Source organism: Aulonocara stuartgranti (assembly GCF_965226115.1).
Source record: "Aulonocara stuartgranti genome assembly, chromosome: 14".
NCBI classification, from domain to species: domain Eukaryota; kingdom Metazoa; phylum Chordata; class Actinopteri; order Cichliformes; family Cichlidae; genus Aulonocara; species Aulonocara stuartgranti.
Window position 1 is genome coordinate 17724363 of NC_138950.1, and position 12481 is coordinate 17736843.

Below are 12481 nucleotides of genomic sequence, written 5' to 3' on the forward strand. Positions count from 1 at the left end.
AAACACAACGTCACACATTTATCCTGCAAGGGGCTTAACATCAGAAAGGGAAAAAACACACACACACACAAGGCTTTCGTACGAACTGTTGTACTCTTCCAACAGCGGCGCTTTTTCTGTAAATGAAGGCTGATCCTTGCGGTCGCGTTTCCTGTGGACTCTTTTTTTTATAAATTTTTGACACAACAAAGGAAATAATAATTGGTCAAAACAACGTGGTGGAAAACACACCGAAACAGCGCTTTCCAACGCCGGCCCCCCTTTTCTCCTCCTCGCAAGACGTTTCCAGCCGTGGTGAAAAAAACTGAAGTTGAGCAGGATTTTTTTCCCCTGCCCTTTTCCTTACTAGAATTTACTTGTATTTTTTTTCCAGACTGGGAGAAAAGACAAACCATCTATGTATCTCGTGTCTGAAAACTTCAGACTGATGTAAGTGAACACCCTATGTGGGAAGCAATGGACAGACAGCCTGTTTACTGAAAAGGCGGAAAATAATCGATGTGAGAGCTTGTAGGGAGTGTTTTTGTCTGGTTTTTAAAGTATTTCCCCGGCTGCGGGTCGCAGAGGAGCACGGAGAGGAAGAAAGGAGCGGACAAGAGCAGGACAGAAACGGGAATGATATGGTAGGTAGACTGTAGCTTTTCGGCCACGATTGTGTGTGTGAGTCAGTGTGAATAAGCAGTTTTTAGACCTAACTAGTATTGGCAAAAGGCATTTTAAGGCGTTCACCTGATTTTACTTCTCCTAACATTGCAGCTTGGGTTGCAGTGAAGTGCTGCGAGTAACAAGAAACTGGGAGTTAACCCCAGTCCCCCTCCCCTCCACGGGGGCTGGCTTGATTTGAAGCCCGTTAATAGTAATCATAATGACTGCGTGATGATACGAGTGTGTATTAAAATAAAAGGCGTTCTTATGCAGGTTAGGGTTTAACGTGTGCTTGTTTAAATGGGACGTTTATATAGGAGAAAGGGACTGAGGGGGGTGGGGGTCTTAAAAATGGATCCTGTCCAAACCTTACAATTGTTTGGACAACAACACCTGGAATGCATTGGTCTGTCAGACCTGGAGAAACTCCAGGCTATGTCTGAACGTAAGGGGCAAACAGGACTTGAAATCGGGTTAGAGCAGATAGGATGTTTGGGAGAGGCTGAAGATTGTTAAACAGTTGTGTCACAGCATGTTTGCATGTTCAGTTTATTTCTTACTATGCTCTGCTTTAAAAAATAGACTTTTAATGTTTTAAAAAGCTTTGTTTATTGTAATTTCGTACATTTAAGTCGTGTTTAAGGTCTTAATATACCACGTTTTCTTCATGAAAATATATTTTAACCTTTATTGAATGTATCATTAACTTTGTAAATGCCAAAGCTGCACAGGGCTGGCTACTTGATATAGCTGGCTAATGCCTGAGGGTACCTGTACTAACTTCCTCATTTCCTTTACCCAACCTGTAACACAAAAGGCTGTGTTCTTCCTAGAAAATATTTAAAACCTTTCAAGTTATTTCTCAGGTGAGGATATTTATGTTGGCTCACTGAATGTGGAATGTCCACTCCTTTGTCCTTTAAGTTCTAGGCTGGTTAGGGTGACCTAATGGAGACAGTTAACATTATTAATCTATTTTTATGCCAGGACTAGTCACCAGTGTGTCACAGCCTAATCCTGCAGCAAAGTGGTCACTGCCCTGGAAGCCACCCCCTTTTCTTTCTTTCTTTCTTTCTGTTTTTTTTTTTTTTTTTTTGGGGGGGGGGGGGAGTCCTTCCACTGGACTTTAGTGCTTTTAATTCAAAGAGTGATCCTTCTATATTAAAGACTGACAATGGCTGATTTTAAAGCATGAGATCTCTGTGTAGCTTTATGACGTTGCCTTAAAACAGAGTATCCATTGGTTTGGTCTGTGCTGCTGTGTCATTGCCAGTTAAAGGAGACATTTTAAAACAGGAACCTTGATAATGGGTATGTGCCTTTGGTATCGTGCATCCTTTTCAAGCAAGTAGGTTGAAGCACACATTTACTGGCTGTGCTTGAATATGTGCTTTTTGATGAGTTTTCCTCCCTTTGATCTTAATCAGCCTTGTCAGGAAGACCATACTAAGGAGGAAATGCACACAGACTCGTATGCAAAGTTTTCTTGGTAAGACGGTCTCTTTGCGCTCAGGTAAATGCATTAGCAGCTGTCAGCACTTCTGTTCTGTGCTTGATTGGGCCCTTTGCAGTGCAGTCACACCTCTCCAGGAAGCATCTTCTTCCCCTAATAGCTGTGCCATTTGCCCAGGCAGCAGGCTAGCTACCAGCATACCCACTCACCCCTGTCAGTCTGTCTCTGGGATCATGTTGTGAGTCCTGGGCTTGAACATGTTCCCGAGATTAGAGGAGAACAGGCTTTGTTTGTCAGCATGTAGGCCAGAGATGAGAATGCATCCTTTGATGAGGACACTGTTCTGTCCCATATTATGTGAACAGATAAATCCAGGGTTTTTCATGCTTTGTAATAGAAGCAGCATAGGAACACTTACTCCTTACAGCAAATCTAAGATGTCAGCTCACTTGTTTTCTCAACAGTGGACCAGGGGGGGAAAAAAACGAGGAAAGGTAATTAGAAATTACCTGAGCCCTGTAGTGTGAAACATTACTTAATTCACTAAGCTAAGTAGTGATTAGTTTATTTCAATAGGGCGAAAGTGTCTCGGGCTTGTAGCACAGCACGGGCCGCTTTGCAGTGTCGACCCAGACTCTTAGATTTCTACTGTGCTGGCTGAATTAAATGGTGGACTTGCACCTGCTCCAGTTTTACTGCTTGCATACCTGTCAGAGTGAAGTTACTCCACCTGCCAAGCATGGAAAAATTTTTCCTACTCATCAGAAAACGCGTCATTCGCTAAATCTCTTTCCTCTTGTATTACAAGAGAGGGTTGCTTGCGAGTCACTGTAAGTCTGTGTTTGATGGAGAAAGGAGCTAATTATAGCGGGCAGCTTTGGAGTTTGGTAGACCAGATTACAGTCACTCTCCTCTCAATGACTGCCTTGTTCTAGTGGCTGATTATTAGGCAGAGAGAAGTGCATTCTGGGATGATTGTATCTGAATTTCCATTAGAAAGTGTGCCTGCCTCAGTTGAACTGAGGTTCTCTTCTCTCCCCTCTGTTTCGGCTCTCTTGCTCATTACAGATTTGCAGATGGGCACAGGCTGATATAAAGGCCTCTGTACTGTGACCCTGTTCTGTTCCAGAGCCAGTTTAGCTCTGTACCCTGATTGACCAATTTATGTACGAGGGAAATGACCCTGTTTTGAGGGAACAAAAAGATTAGAAAGTATTACTAATATTTCTATTCACTGGCCCTTTTCAACAAATTAGTGATCTGAGAATTTTAAGTTCAACACAAATAGAATAGAATAGAATAATCCTTTAATTGTCCCACAAGGGGAAATTTGGTTCAACAGCAGCCAGAAAGACACAAACAAACAGTATACAGGACACAGAACAGAAACGTACACAATTTTTATTGCATATTTACATTAAGGACAATAGTTACTATAAACAGAGTACTGTACAGTTATTAAATTAAATAAAAATAACTACAGATAAGAGGCAAACCAGGTTGTAGTGCGAATCGGTTGATTAACTTATTGCAGTTACAGCGCAGATGTAAACATCTATGTTTGTTGGCAGCAGTTCTGATTGTACAGTCTGACAGCTGCAGGGAGGGTTAGGGTTAAATCCAGCATTGTTGGACATTTCTAGATAAAAATAAGGGCTATGGTTATGAACAGTGGTTTGAATGGTGGCTGTACGGTTCTATTGAGGTACTTTAATATTTAAAAAATATTAATACAGTGCTGACAATGTTTGAAATTACTGAGACCATCAAGGACCACAGAGGAATGGTGACCTCTGGACACGAACGGCCGTGTTTTCTCTTTTGCAAATGCGATTAAACAACAGAAGGACAAGAGCTGTGGAGCCTGAACATGAAGGGAGATCTTTAGGAACGAGGAAAAGTGAGAGTGTGATGCCACAAAGTGGGTTTTCAGTTTTTTGTTGGGGGGCCGCTACAAGGATGTTTGAGTAAAGCAAAGTGTGAACAAACTGCTGCCAGTTTCTGCTTCAGGCTGTGTTCCTGGTATGTGCCCTTTCAGCTTTGTGCTCAGGGATCAACCAATCAATGGCAGCCATAAGTAACCCTGCTGCTTGGCTATTGGACACAGCTGAATTCCATGACTCAGCATGGCCGTAGATAAGATGTTATGATTGAGGCTCTGCCAATAAAACGAGGCCACTGCCCGGAGTTCAATAGGTTGGACTTCTGCTTCTATGATTGCACGCACAAAGTTTGCACCACACACTGCCAACATGGTTCTTATCCTTAAAGTTCTCTGAGGTTTGTGGACTGTGCAGGGTGCTAGCTTAAAATGAGAGATTTGTCATGCATAAATACACGCTCCATTGGATTATCATGTTAAGGGTATAATGGCCTCTGATGGTTTTTGGATGAGTCAGTGTTTATACGGTCTGTTGAAAGCCTGTAGACATTTGAAACCTCTCTCACTCAAAAAAAAAAAAAGCAACAAAAAGACTGCTCTGAAATCCACCTACATAAGTATTAAAGGATAACTCTGAGCATGTTTGTAATCTGTGGATGCATACACGCTCACAATCATTTCCCACACTAAAGCAACACTCGGTTTTCATTTTTGTCTTAACCTGTTGTGCTGACCTAGCCCTAATCTCATTCGCAAGTCCTAATGCGTTATAGCCAAAATTGGGCTGGAGTGAGCAGGAGAAGTCTGTGTTTGTCATTGTTTGACTTTTTTTTTCTCTTCTGGAGCTTCTCCCCCCGGTGGTGGTCCTGAATTTCCTGAAGGAAGTCCACTCACGATGCCTGGTCATGTGTTTATGCAAGGGGGATGGGGATGGAAGGCCAAAAGGAGTGGATAGGGTGGAGAAGAGGAGAGCTGAGGGTCAAAGGTGAGGGTAGGAGTTAGAAAGTGGCAACAATGGAGCCAGTTTCGTTCTTCTTTTAAGGAAGAATGGTGGCAAAATGGGAAGAAAGATTGGCTGTTTGTTAGAAAAAATCCTGTATGGTAGTAGAAAAAAAATCAAATCCTGACCAATCAGCTGTCATGACTATTCTGGAGAGATGTAGACAAGTCTTAACACAGACCCTCCTTTTGAACTAGTACTAGCGAAAAGCCAAATTAGAATTGAGCCTCATTCAGTAGTACTTAAAACGTCAGTGCTCCAAGCACAAAGACAGTAGCATGTGTACATGTATTATAAAAAAAAATCTACCAACTTAAATATTTAATCCATATATTCAGTATAAAATAATTTTAGTGAAAGATTGTCTGTCTTTTTTAAGTTAAACAAAGTCATTTTGATTAATTGGAGCTGTTTTGCAGACTTGGCTCACTCCAGTTGTTCTTATTGTTTCAATGTGAGTCTGACGTCATCATGTTAGTGGTCGTGTTAAAGCAGGCTGGACGAGAGCAACTGCAGATTGTACCAAATATGATCATGAAAAGCGACGACCAGCCAGCACCTGCTTGTCAGGTTTAGTCTACACTGGACAGTCCCAAGAGGGAGTGTCTGAAACGTTCTTGAGAAGTAAATGAAATTATTTTTTTTTTAGGTTGTGGTAACCTCATTTGATGAAAGAGATAAAAGAAAAATCCGTATAAGTGGGTGTGTGGTGCGGTGGTTAACACATTCTCCTAACATGTGAAAGGTCCCCGGTTCAGTGCTGGGAGGAGACACAAATCCCTGGGAGAGATGCTTCAGGAAGGGCATCCAGCCAAAGCAAACATGTCAATCCATCCGCTGTGGTGACTCCTCGCAAATAAAGGAGCAGCTAAAGGAAGCTACTTAAACTATAATCACAAGATCTAAACTGTACTTTCACTATTAAGTATATCATCAAGAGGCGTTATCTTTTTTGCTTAAGAGTTTTAAAACTTTCTGCTTGTACTTGCTGTCCTAAGTCGTGGCATGTGCTGTGGGTGTTATATGTTTTTAAGTGAAGCAATAGTTTTGTGTATTCTGATACAACTTGTTGCATGTCCATCTTTTGTGAAAGTAGAGAGCGTTAGAGGGCTGGATTTTTCGAACATTTCATTTTAACGGCATGTTTCTCTCTGCAGTCTTATTGTTTAGTGGTGGAGCCCTCGGAGCATCACCAATTGGATTAAATTCACTGGGAAAGGAGGGGGGAAAAGGTTTGTGTAACAGCAACTTGTGTATTTCAAAGAAACTTTGAGGTTGGGCTGTTATCTGTGAAGACTGGCTGGAAGCTCCTTCTGTCAGCCATAATATTGCAACTCAAAACACAAAGCAATAACTAGAATCCACACCTCAGCTGTTTGCTTTTCATTTCATTTTAACTCATTATTAGCAATAATTAGATTGGGTGGTTAGTTGAAATTGGTGGTGCAGAAATTATTTTAGTGTTTGGCAGTGTACAAACAGGAGACCTTGCAGAGGTAGGAAATGAGATGGTGAAGCTGTAATTGGGTTTAGATTTGTGTGTGGTCAACCCCCCCCCCCAAAAAAAAAAAAAACAAACAAAAAAAACAAACCACCTGCTTTAGGTTTGTTAGTTCTCTTAGACAATGATGTTTAGTTTGCATTATCCCGACTTGATGTTTGTTTATTGTGACGTCTCTTACAAGCTGCTTCTGCCTGGAGGTCTGACATCTTTATTGGAGGTGTCGGCATACACCTGCGATGCTCAGACAAAGGAGAGGTGGAGAGTGGGAGGCTGAGAAGTGTTCTGTTTCGGAAATATTCTAATTAAGGTTGGCAGCTTTTATCACAGACTGATAAGCATTGGAGAAAAAGGAGAGGGACAGGAGTTGAGAGGAGAGTGAGGGGGGGGAAAGGGCTTGCAGACCCAGACAACCAGAGGCCTCAAAAAGAGGTCCACTGGAAGTTTTTCATTTATGAGTTGTGTAGATTGCTTACGCTGCTCCTTTGCTTCCTCTTTTCTCTCCTGTATTTATTTATTTATTTTTTAGTTTTCACAAAATGTTTTTGTTTATTTCTGTGCCCATGGCGCCCTCCATCACTGGATTTTCTTGCCCTTGGAGAGCAGCGCAGTGGTCGTCTGAGCCGCGGTTAAGGACACAGGAAGGGCACCACCTTGTCACTAGACATTTGCTTCAGATACCACTTCAGGGGGATCTGGCCAGCACTGTGGCAGTCTTTGGCATCTCCACCGTGAATACGTGCTGACGCTGTCTCTCTCCTGCATATACATGGCTGCACAAAAAAACCTTGTATCTGGAGAGGGGACATGTTTTACAATGTTGTGATTAGGTATTCTGAAGTTGTATCTTGCCAAAGGCATTTTAACATGTGCAAATCATTACCTGGCTGTTAGTGGTTAGTATTCGTGTTTGATCTAGCTCGACTCAAAATGTTTCAGAATTGGTTGTTTTGAGTAATAAGGGCAATGAAACTGTGTGGGGGACAGAAACATATACACTACTTTATGTACAGGCAATGAGAGCAACAGCAGCTGACCTTTCCTCACGCTCATAACATAACTGTCAGCATGGTTCTGGCCATTCGGCAGCTATGTGACAACGGACATCATATCCTCTTTAAGGTGAGAAGATAAGGTGGCTTTTCATAGCCATTTGTTATCACAGGCAGTAGGCCCCTGACACCTCCACATCCCTTATCTGGCTTTGTCCCAGTTTTTGGCCCAAGCCTGGGCTCATGCGTGCCCGAGGCTGATGAGTAAGCACCGCTCAGCCCGCGGATGGCTGTGCCTGCCGTTATCGATCGCAGCGGCACCGCCTGTCATCCAGCCACCACTTATCTAATGATGCCCATGCTATTGTCTCACGCTTTGGAAAACTGCCATTAAACAGAAAGTGACGGCTGATGGCGGCGTCAGTGAATATTTATTTTAATAATAGAGGAGACATACCTAAAGTGGGATCCACTGTAGCGTGCTTGTGTCCGTCTGTTCAGGTATTTGACTTCACAGAGTGGAAGGATTTGGGGATTTCAGCCTACACTGATGTCCGTGTGCACAGGCCGCCAATAAAACTAAGAGCGCGTAGTCCGATGTGGATGATACAGTGCGTAGGTCACATGAGATTGTTTGTTTGAAAAGTGAGTTTAAGCAGGAAAGAAGGGAACTGCGAAGGGGAGAAGTTAGAAATGATAGCAAAGATCAAAAAAAGCAACAAGAGAAGCACAGACAGTGGCTCCGGTGGAGAGTTTTGTTCCCACAGCTACAGCATATAGACAAAGCTGTGAATAGGCTCTCTCTAGGTTCAACCCACAGCCATACCACTTTTTTTAAAAGGAACCTAGGCTGGCCGACACTCTGTTATGCTGTCCTCGTCACAGGCTGTGCTTTCTTTCTGCCCACTCCCTTTCTTTCTGTTGTTGGCTGTCTTTGTTGTGACCCTGGTTGGTTGGTCTGCATTAAAGACAGATCATGATTTCCATCAGTCTGCAACACTTTGTGCTGACCTGGTTGTGACTGTCCTACTCTGATTGTTACTGTTGTTAGGCAAACACACATACGCGTGTGCTTAATAAAAACCCCTGTGATGAATCACGTGAAATTCTTTAATTTAGAGGATTTCCGGAAGGGCTACCCTGACGCGCAGTACTCTTTAAAACTTCTAGACATTTTAGATGCATCCGTCAGGCAGTCCCAGCAAAGGAAGTTGATTTATCTGTGCCAAATTTAATCAGAAGGGTGAAACTGTAATCCCAACCATACAGAATTACAGATTTTCAGTATTGACACTTATGTTGGAGGCCTCACAGTATCTGGAGCTCAACACCATGGAGTTACTTTAGGATTACATGATGAGGCTAAAGCTACTGAGACAGGATTAACCACAGAAGAACTTGACGTTTCCCAAGATACTTGGAAAAATTGACCCGGCAACCTTTAAACGCTACATACATGTATACCAAGGAGAAACAGCGCTGTTTAAAAGTAAAGAGTAGTCAAACTCAATACTGATTTGGTGTTGTTTATTTTTGTGTTTACTCCTCTTTGTGCTTCTGAAAGCACCCTCACTTAACAGTCATTAATATAGCTACTGTGCCATTTTAGAGGATTGCACATGGATTTTTCTGAGTTGGGGTTTCCTGGTGGTGACATGGGTCATTTCTCGTCTCAGTGCCATAATTTCCCAGGATGCAGTCGAGGCCCCAAGGTCCATAGCTCTTATGTCAGAGTTCATTTCCTGTTGGAGTGCTCCAGCAGCTCCTGATCCACCATTTTCTAACATTCCTGACAAGAACTGGAGTAATCCGTGTCACTTCCCCATCAGTTATTTGAAATTGTGGGTTGTTTTGTTTTTTGTTTTTTTTTTAGAATCAGCTGAGGGAGTTGCGGGGAATTTCCCACAAATTACCCAAAAATTTCAAACCATGTTGAAGTCAGTTTACAGTGAATAAACGAAGTGTAGTTGAAGTGAAACTATGCTTGAAACAGCAGTGTGAAATCATTCATCTAGTTTAAGATTAACCTGCTGACGTTAACTTTATGAATCATAGAAGCGAGGGAGTGCAGTGGTTTTAAAAGGAAAACTTCTCCTTTCACTTTTGTGAATCATTACAAACCGAAAACTTAACTCGTGCATCTTCTTTGTTGCTTTACTGACTTGCATGGCCGTTGTGATGATAAAGGTAAAGAAAACACGGGTGCAGAATGTAAACATTTTGCTTTTTCGAAGTTGCTGTTTTTGGTTCGAAGGTTATTCGGAGAGAAATATTGCCTCACCAAAGCGCAGCTTACATCCACCAAGGAGAAGACACTGCAGACCTTTGTGGGAAAATGTTGCTGTGAATTGTTGATGGGTTAGTTTCCTGTAGCTTAAATCCATGTAATTTCCCCCCCAAAAAAACCCAAAACATATTTTTGGTGGAAAAGATGAATATAAGACATTGGAATTTGAGTGGGAAAAGGAGAGAATAATGCATGTGTACTGAAAAGAAGACATGCAGCATTTAGATTGGGCTGAATGTCTTAATTGTCGTCATTTGCACAGGTGTATGTGACCTTTCAAATCAAATGCAATTGAAATTCGGCATTTACAAACGATTGCATCCATTAAAGAAAAACACCAGGTATTTAGCTTCTATTTCAAGGGTTTCAGATTTCTAAGATCTTGTGCAACAGTGAAACTGGCTTTTGCATTTGTAGTTTAGTCGGTGTGGATCCTGCATTTCAAGTGTTCAAGCCTAACTGAGTCATTTTCCCTGAATTGGCTAAGCCTTGCCAGAGCCACACACGACTGTTTTTCCATGCACTGTGTAGACCGCAACTAGTAAAAGGACATTTACATGTGCCCTTAGCAATGAATTAAAGATTAACACTTACTAAATGTTTAAAAAGGCGTTTTAAGAACACTGTTTGTGTGAATGTGTAATTGAATTGAGGTTTCCAATGTAGTGCAGAAATGAAGGATCATATCATAGCATATTAATATCGTATTTCAGTATTTGTGAATTTTCTGTGGCTTATAACTCAATTTTACGACGATCCCAACAAAGAGTGAAGTTGCCTCTCAAGCTTATGTGTAGCTACCGTTACTCCTGCACAAAAAACCCAAAACAGTTTATTCATGTTTATTCATGCAGGCTCTTATGCTTTAAGTCCTGCAGCCACACCACGAGCAGTTAATCACTAACGACTCTGAATGACTAATGGCGTGCTCATCCGCCAGCGATTGTGGATTCAGTTCTGTTTCCTCCATAAAACATACCTGTGACACTTTAAGCATTACAAACGCTGATGGGCACTTTTACAGTTACAATTTTCAGCTCACAAATGCTCTATCTATGCAAGTACTTTGTGGGCATGCCAACAGGCATGAAGGTACCCAGAAGGTAACATTAGTGGTATGTTCATGTTGAGACTTTAAGACTACAACAGAATAGAAACAGCATCTGTTACATTACGCAATAGCGTTTTACACCATGTGCTACAGTTTTGTGCACATACCACATGACTCCAAGTAAGACTTTTTTCTTTAGAGCACAATATTTTAATGTTTATTTTTTTAAATTATTATTATTTCACCCGCCATTACGGTCCAGCTCTAACTGCGTAGTTTCAGCATGACTTGAGCTTATATTTCCTTGAATCCATATTCACTGAAGTCACGCCTCATTCCTCATTTGGGTTACAACACTTTTTGTGACAGAAAGAAACGGCGAGCAGTGTAATCCTGATTTACTCAAAGGTGCAGTGTAGCAGTTAATAATTTTAAACAGAGCCAGAAAGGTTTTGGGTCATGTTGAGAAGAAGTTTTGTCACCACAAAAAAACAGTAAAAAAAAATTATTCAAAAAAGTTCCTCGAGCAGCTCTATCACCTGCTCTTTGTGTGTGTGTGAAAATATGCATGTGCTTTAGAGAGACCTAGAGTCACAAAGAAGTGATTTGGAACCTGAAATAACAAGAGAATGATTGTACAAGGAGAAGATCCAAAGTGTATTATATCCATTAGCTTAGGAGTTGACGTAACATGTCAGATTCTTTAATGTTTTGATTGCAGTTCTTGTTTAGGCCCAAGACTAGTTTAACCTGCCCTTAAACAATGATTCGAGGTGTTCCACATGAGCAAGTGTTAGACCTTAAGCAACCCTATTTCAGTAAGAGTCCCATCCACAACTTTTCAGTTTTCGCTTCACAACTCTGTAAATACACCTTCTCTCAGTCTGAGGTCTCCTGGTGTTTGAACATCGTGATTTAGGCTGTAGGAAATTTTGCTACTCTGACTGTTCACATGCAGCTTTTAGACTGCAAAGCTGAGCTTCCATTTAAGGCCTTGCCTTTTCCTCTCTTCCTTTCAGTCGTGCCTTCAGAGGTTATAGTTGACAGGAGACATGGATGGGTGATGTCAGCCCTTTCCTCAGGGAATTCAGGGGTCTTTAGGGGTCCTGTGAGGTTGGGCAGCAGCTCCAGACGGGAAACGGTGATGGTAGAGAGGGGAAGGAACAGCTCCCTTTTGTTTTGTTTTGATCACGTCAGTGCTAAAGAGGGAGACACAGGATGTCTATTGCCAAGAGGAGCATTTGTGCATAGACGTATGCTGGAGCTGTTGGAAATACTTGGCACACTACCAGTTTTCCAGATTTAAGTTTAAATTGCAGTTTTGCTGCCTTTTGCATTCATTTTTTTCAGAATTTCTTTGTTTTTTGCTACAAGGGTGTAAAAGACGTTTGCATGAAAAGCTGGGAAAACTTCAGCTGCAAGAAACACAGAGTTTGCATTCGTTAATGCTGGGTCACTGACTTGTTCAGTAGGTGTATAATATTTAACATCATGTGCTAAACACTTGAGCGGTGGTTGTGAGAGCTCTGCTAGCGTGTGGGGCTCCTGGGTCTCACTGATGATGTACCATTGTAAACAGTTCCCACTGCTTGCACAGCTGGGGCACACTTGACAACCTCTGCAGTGCATGTGAAGTGGGATGGGGAGGAGGCAGTCGGAGAGCGCTAGGT

At 41.9% G+C, this 12481-nt stretch overlaps 1 protein-coding gene across 1 annotated transcript in view; it reads left to right on the top strand.

Moving 5' to 3' along the window:
• Nucleotides 1-12481, top strand: part of arhgap35a (Rho GTPase activating protein 35a) — a 64614-nt gene continuing 52133 nt past the window's right edge. Inside the window, exon 1 of the mRNA XM_082502185.1 lies at nucleotides 1-623. The gene's annotated coding sequence lies outside the window, so the exon portion shown is untranslated. The remainder of the gene's footprint in view (nucleotides 624-12481) is intronic.